This window comes from Chinchilla lanigera, unplaced genomic scaffold (assembly GCF_000276665.1).
Source record: "Chinchilla lanigera isolate Chin_1 unplaced genomic scaffold, ChiLan1.0 scaffold00056, whole genome shotgun sequence".
Taxonomy (NCBI): Eukaryota; Metazoa; Chordata; class Mammalia; order Rodentia; family Chinchillidae; genus Chinchilla; species Chinchilla lanigera.
In genome coordinates this window covers 6,484,669-6,492,042 of record NW_004955457.1, presented here as the reverse complement: position 1 = coordinate 6,492,042, position 7,374 = coordinate 6,484,669, and positions in this window count along the sequence as shown.

The following is a 7,374-nucleotide window of genomic DNA, read 5'->3' as shown; positions in this document are numbered from 1 at the left end:
CAATGTTTCAACCATAACAATGTCCATATACTGTTTTTCCATACTTATTTTTTTTCTTGGGTTTTTTTTTTTTTTTTTTTTTTTTTTTTTTTTTTTAATCAGGTCTCAGAATAAATTTGGTGATACTTTCTCCTGCTTTTTGTAAGAATTTGCATATAATTGCTATTGTTTATTCTTTTAGTGTATTGTAGAAATCACCAGCAAAGATATCAATCTGAATTGGAACTTTTTGAGAGGAGGTTTATCATTTGGCTGGATGTTTGAAAAAAAATCACCTCACTTGAAAAAGTTGCTACAAGGCTATTCAGGTTATCTATTTCTTCTTGGTCTAGGGTCCGTAATTTGTCCATTGAAAAATTTGTCCCTTTCTTTTAGATGGTCGAAGTTGCTGACACTGAATTGTGCATGGTATTTCCTTATTTATCTTTAAATGTATATGGGATCTATATTGATACATTTTCTCTCAATGCTGTTATTAATAATTTGTGTTTTCACATTTTACTGATCCATCCAACTAAAAGCTTATCAGTTTTATCCTTCTTTTTAAGGAAACCACATTTAGTTTCCCTTACTTTCTCTATTTTCATTTTTTAATTCATCAATATCTGCTCTGTTATATATTATTTTCTTTTATAGTTGGCTTGAGACTAAATTAGTCTTATTTTTAAATTATCATGTTGAGAAAGCAAATAACAGGTTTTTAATTTTTTTTATTGGGTAAAATTCCCATGTAGCTGCAAGAAATAATGCATAGAAATCACATGTGTTCTTAGCTTGCTTTCCTCAATGGTGACATTTTATAGAACTACAGTACAATATCACAGCAATGGTACTGCCACTGATAAAAGTGTAGTGATCTTATCTGGATTTCATCAGTTTTATTTGTGCTTAAATTTATGTGCATGTATTTCATTTAGTAATTAGATCATATATGTAGGATTCTGTATTCACCACCATAGTCCAAATATAGCATTAATAGTTCCATCATAATGACATGTCCAATTCTTCTAGAGCCATTTTAAAAAAATTCAACTTTTCATTAGGTTCTTGTTGCACCTTTGTCAAAAATAAGTTGAACAGATTTGTGTGAATCTATTTTAGAATATTCTATTTATTTTATTGATGGATGTGTGTCTATCTCATTGCTGATATCACATTCTCTTTATTATTTAGCTATGTAGAATGTCTCAATGTTGGGTTGTCTTTGTGGGATTCTGCCCTACTTAGTATTTGCTGAGAATCTTGTACATGTATATTTCTCTCTTTTAACAAGTTCATAAGATTTATAACCAAGTTTTCTTCAAAAGTTTTTTTGTGATCCATCCTCTTTCTTCTTTTATAAGACATACATAATAATATCCTAACAGGTCATCCAACTTCTTTGGGGTCAGGCAACAGACAAAACGCAGGGCATACAATACCGAGTGAATTTAGACAGTGCCCCCTTCGCTTCCTCTGTATTTTATTGGAGGTGGGGGCAGCTTGTCATTACTGCCCCTGGCTTTCTCTATTCTGCCTGTCAGCTCTTTTTCTGGTCTTTGGGTGCAAATCCCAAGGCCATTTGGTGCCTTTTTTTTTTTTTTTTTTTTTTTTTTTTTTTTTTTTCCCTTTTCTTTTCTATGCCTCTCTCTGACTTGCTTCCCAGGAGAATTTCTCTAGTAAAGTTTGCTTTTAATGCCTTCTAGTCAGGATTAGCTAGAAGATCTAAGGAGTCTCCTATTTTATTTTCTCATCTACAGCCTCCTGTTCCTGCAACATTTAGGAACTTATTTGGAGTTGAGTCATTGAAATATACAGCCTAATAAGAAATAAGATTATAAAAGGGTACAATGTCTCTAGAAAGACCCTTTCTATCTTGAGCTTCTATTGCTGTTTTGAGAACACTCTTGTTGTCCTTCTATGCACAGCCAATATTTCTTGAACCCTACTGCACACTCAATGTCCAAATATAGTTTTAATATCAATGAGCGGAAGCCAGAGGAAAATTAGCTATTGTCAATTGCTTTATCTACTTCCAAGAAATAATTTTCTTCAAGAAAGAACAAGTCATTTTTACCTTAAAAATTAGGGTGAATAATTATTCCTTTCATGTCGGATTGAATGAATTCTGACCTTATAGTGTATTCTCTAAAGAACTAGGGTCAGAGCAGTATATTGTTATTCTTAATAGCACATCCTTCTGGCTATGTTCCTTAGATCATTAACAAAGTCTAAAAATGCCCTTTTTTCTTTTTTTCCCCCTATACAAAACACATTTTCAGTTGCTGGAGACCTGAAATCTTATGAGATCCACTCATTCCCACTAAAGCCTTATCAGTGGCAATTCAACTTTTGCAATTTTTTTAAGAAAAACCTTTAAAGTAATATCTACAGTGGGGGAGTTGCAGTGTGACTCCTGGATTGCGTGAGGGTAATTTCCTTACTACAATCTTCCTTTTGTGCTTCTACATATCTCAGTGGTTTCATCCATAACTATGGCCTCTCAGTCTGCAGTCCTAATTTAGTCTTGAATATATATTTCTACAATTCTTATTTATGCTTATCACCTCTTCCTAATTTCTCTTCCTTTACCACGCTTATCATTTCTGATAATTTCATCATTAAGTTCCTTCTCAGTATTCTGTTAGTAGTTCTTTAAAAAATTTTTTATTAGTACACGTTTATGTACACATTGTTTATATCCTTTGTGGGGAATCGGTACAAGTACAAAGTACATCTTAATTCCTTTTTTCATTCTCTTTCCCTCCCCTCCCTCATCCTCTCCATACATTTCTTGATCCCCTTTATTTCTATTTTTTGGTACATGTCTGCAATACACAATATTTATATCCCTTGTGCAGAATTAGTACATATACATAGCTTAATTTTCAACCCTTTCCCTCTCTTCCCCCTACCTCATCTCTCAATTCCCTTCTCCTTTGAGAAAGATCTATATCCCTATTCATTTAACATTATGGTCTCACAGTGTATCCATTGTCCTGTAAATGACTTGTTTGTCTTTCCTTATGGTATCAAGAGGGGTCTGGAAGGTACATTATGGAAGTATGATTAATACTGTGCTTGTGGGTTGATGAACAACTGAATACCTTGCCTGGAAAATGAATGGATGGATGGAAATGTAGCTTTATCTTTTTGAATGAATTTCTTGCCATGAGCCAGTGGAAATGACAGCTGGGCTTGGGGAAATAATGAGTTTGGCACATAAATCTCTGAAAATCACTTTCTATTGTGGTTTTCCAACAAAGATAATAACAAGATTTGAGAGTTTGGGTTAAAAGTTAATTTGCACTTTTGTTATAACATAGCGAATGTCTCTGGCTATTTCTTTATACGAATGGAGACACCTGCTGAATAGGTAGGCATCAGAACCAATGATATAAATTTGAAGGCTCTGCAATATATAACTGAATACTTGTATTGGGATGTTAAATAGTGGTTAATAGTATGTCTCAAGTACTTCTTTAAAGATAGGCACTCCATATATGTACATATTAATGTTTTTGTCAAAAATTAAAATGAAATATTGGTAAAGCACAAATCCTCAAGATCTGCAGGGTCTGGGATGTCTTCCAATGAGCTACTTTTTTTTCTTTGACTTTAGTTCCTTTATTAATTATTTGTATTGCATCCTCACAGGAATAAATATATATATTTAGAATATATATATTTAGAATATATATATTTAGAATATATATTTAGAACATACATATATTTAGAATATATGCATATGCTAAAATATATTCTAACATTTAGTGTCTTCAGTAGAGTGAATATAGTAATCTATATCACAAAATACCACATCATTCCACTTTGAAGATATCCATATGTAATATAATAACCATTTCCTATCACCTTGTCTGAAATTCAGTATTGCTTGTATCGTTTTTCTGTTATTTTGTAAATATATGTGTGTTTGTTAATATGTTTTCATTCTTTTATTTTTAAAATAAAAAAATACATCATTTTTGTTACCATTTAACAAAAATACTGAAATGACACTTAATACCTCACAGTTTCATAGGTCAGTTCCATAGGTCCTCAGTTGAGTTTTTCTCTGACAACACCGGAATCATGATGTCAACCAAGGCTCAGTCTCACTTGAAGGAGCTAAAGAGGAATTCACTTCCAAACTCATTCATGTTGTTGTCAGAACTTTGTTTCTGGTGGATCTTGGAGCAAAGTTCCTGTTTGCTCACTAACTATTGGTTGGAATTGCTCACAGCTCCTAGATACCATCTGTAGGTCTTTTGGATGTGATTCCCTAGCATTTTTAAGGCCAAGGATGATGTGGTGAATCTTTCTTATGCTTTTGCTCTTTCTGCAACCAGAGAAAACTATTTTCAGTTCCATATGATTATGTTAAGCCCACTGGGATAATGTCTCTATTTTAAGGTCTAATGTACAACATAGTACAATCAGTTTTTCTTATATCTCAGAGCTTGATATAATTATATAGCTCACAGTAGAATATATCATGATTACGTTTCCTCCCTACACTAGAGAAAAGAAAATATGCAAAGAGGCACAAGAGCCATTTTAGAATTTCATCTATGCAGTGACAATGCAAAAGTGATTAATAGACCTTTTACCTAGGTAATGTCATAACATATCTATGCCCTCTGCATCTCTTTCTCACCTGAAAAGAACATCTAATAGATTACCAAAAGAGAGATGTTAATTTTACAGAGAAGAATGTTATTTGTAAAGGTAATTTTATTTTTACATGGGCTTCACTTTTCATAATATCAGGATGGAGACTATTTCCATACCCAAAATCCTAGGATGGAAATAAAAAAAATCTATACTCATTTATAACACCTGCTATGAATTCAGAGAGACCTTGTACAAGCTACTTACATGTTCTGATCCTTGCTAAGAAAGCAGATTTTTTGACATTTTCAATAAGGTTCAAGAAATAACTTGGATAGCAAGAAATTAAGGGAAGTAATAATTGATTTGTGATGAATCAGTTTGTGTTGGATTAGAAAGTGTGAAAAAAACTCTTTTTGATTTAGAAATGTAATTAAAATACTGAGATGTACTCTATGGTTTTATTTAAAGTACTGTTTTGGAATTTTGAGTCACTGTGGTGAGTTTTCTTTATTTGACTTAAAAAAGCATCCAGTAATATTTCTCCCTCCCTGGTTTTGCACAGTTCAATGTTTTTCAGTTTGTAAACAAAGCCCTTGTGTTAAATTCCTGGTGGAGTTTTACTATCATGTATAAAATCTTCTTATTGTAAATAAGCAATTTCTGCTTTTACTTTTCAGGAAATAATTGTGTGTTTGACACGATAATGTCAAATTCACTACCCACATTCTATAATGTATGCATGTATTTTATAGTAAATGAACTCATCTAATTTATCTACATATAGACTTTTAAAAAACTGTGCAATATTTAAGGACTCTTGTACTTTCAAAAAGAAGCTTGACATAAACTCTTGGAATCATATTTTGTAAAATCTAGGAAAGTCCTTATAGCTGTCAATTAATATGAACAATCATTTTTGTCCCTCCCTCCCCCAGCCCTAGTCAAGGTGCAGTGTTCCTTGAGAACCAACTGTGAAGCTACTTGTGTTGTACAATATTTCAAAGGAGTCATTTTTAGATCTAGTATGCAGAAGGCTTGGAATGGTAAGTTTTGTTTTGGGGTACAATAACGGAAAGGCTAAGAGAAAATTTCAGAGTTAATAAAAGTGAATTTCAATCAAGTTTTTATTCACAATTACTTAGAACTTCCTTTCCATTGTCCAGACAGCATTCAAAATCTATTTCTTTCCCACAGTCAGGAAGCAGCTTAAATGAAACTTCAATTTTAGATTTATTTTGTTTCACGGGTACACTCTCCTTCTCCTTTTAAAGAAGTTCCTCCTTCACACTATCCCTGGACTTCTACCATGCTGCATTTGTAGGGTATTAAATTTCAGTAGATTAATTTTTGTCTTGGTTACTTTTCTCTTGTTGTTGGGACAAAATACTTGACGCCCAAAATGAAGGAAGGAAAGGTTTATTTAGCTTACAGTTTGTGGAGGTTTGAGTCCATACTTGACTGGCTCCGAGGCAGAGTGGCACCTGGCAGAGGGCTAACATTCATGGTGGTAGAACATAGCAAAAACAATAAGAGCAAAAGGAAGGAATGGCGGCAAGCAGCCTCTTTCCCTCTCTTACATTGTAAACAGGCAACCCCTCCCCAGGGGGCATGTAGCGTGAACATAATCTCCATACCCTCCTCTTCCATAGGCTCCAGATGTACACAAAGTAAGCACCCTGGCTTCCTGCTGAGTCACTTAGCCAAACCTCTAGACTCCCCAAGTTGTCACAGTGTATCAACCACAACACTTCTTCACCATTCACTTACAAATGAATTTTTATATGAGAATTTTAAGGCCACAAAGCATTCAAAAATAAAAAAAATCATCTCTCATGGCAGACTGGCATTCTGATGGACTGTAGGGGCAATTTAATTATTGATTTTGTTGGTTCAATTACATATGTTTTTCCAAAAGAAGGGAACTGGGCCATCTTCCTGACAATATAAATCACAGGGGAAAATATCTATAGTTTCTTCATGAATCTCATGTCATTTTTTAAAAATGAAAAATGTTACTAAACTTGACCAGCAACTTTTTTTCAAAGACTTGGTTAGTGTTGAATAATTCTGAGCTATTTCCATAAACTAATTACAAGAACAATAGAAAATTTGTCATCAGGGACAGTGGTCAAATAGCTAACATAGTTGTACTACTGACTTCTATTGTTTTACTAACAATAGTTGTACTACTGACTTTCTATTGTTCCTACTGAAAGGAACAGTTAACGATTAATTATTTGATCAATCTTGCATGTCTCTATTTGTTTTCCTGAGAAATAACTTTGAAGATATTAATATGTAATACAACAACCATTGTTAATTTCCTACCACTTTGTCTGTAACTCTGTATTGCTTGTATTGTTCTTATGTTATTTTGTAAATGAATGTCTGTTTGTTAATATGTTTTCCTTCTTTTATTTTTAAAATAAATTTAAAAAATAAGTAAAAAATACCCAATGTGTCAAAAAGCTATCATGGTATTTCCAAAAGAAAGTAAATTCAGTTACCTGAACAATGGCAGCCTCAGTATAAACATTATTTAACTTCCTGTTGGGACTATTTGTAAGACCCAGTATGTGCATTTTAAGCTATTTTGCTAAAACATTAAGATATATTTTAATGTTATTATATGAGTGATGGAATTTAGTGATATGAATTGTGTTGGCTGAGAGGTTATTGTACAAGGGGGAACAATATGTGTTGTGTTGGTTCAATTGTTATTGGTACTACTCTTGATCATCAGAGGAGCCTGGGACCTCACTGTTGCTGAGGATGGCTGTG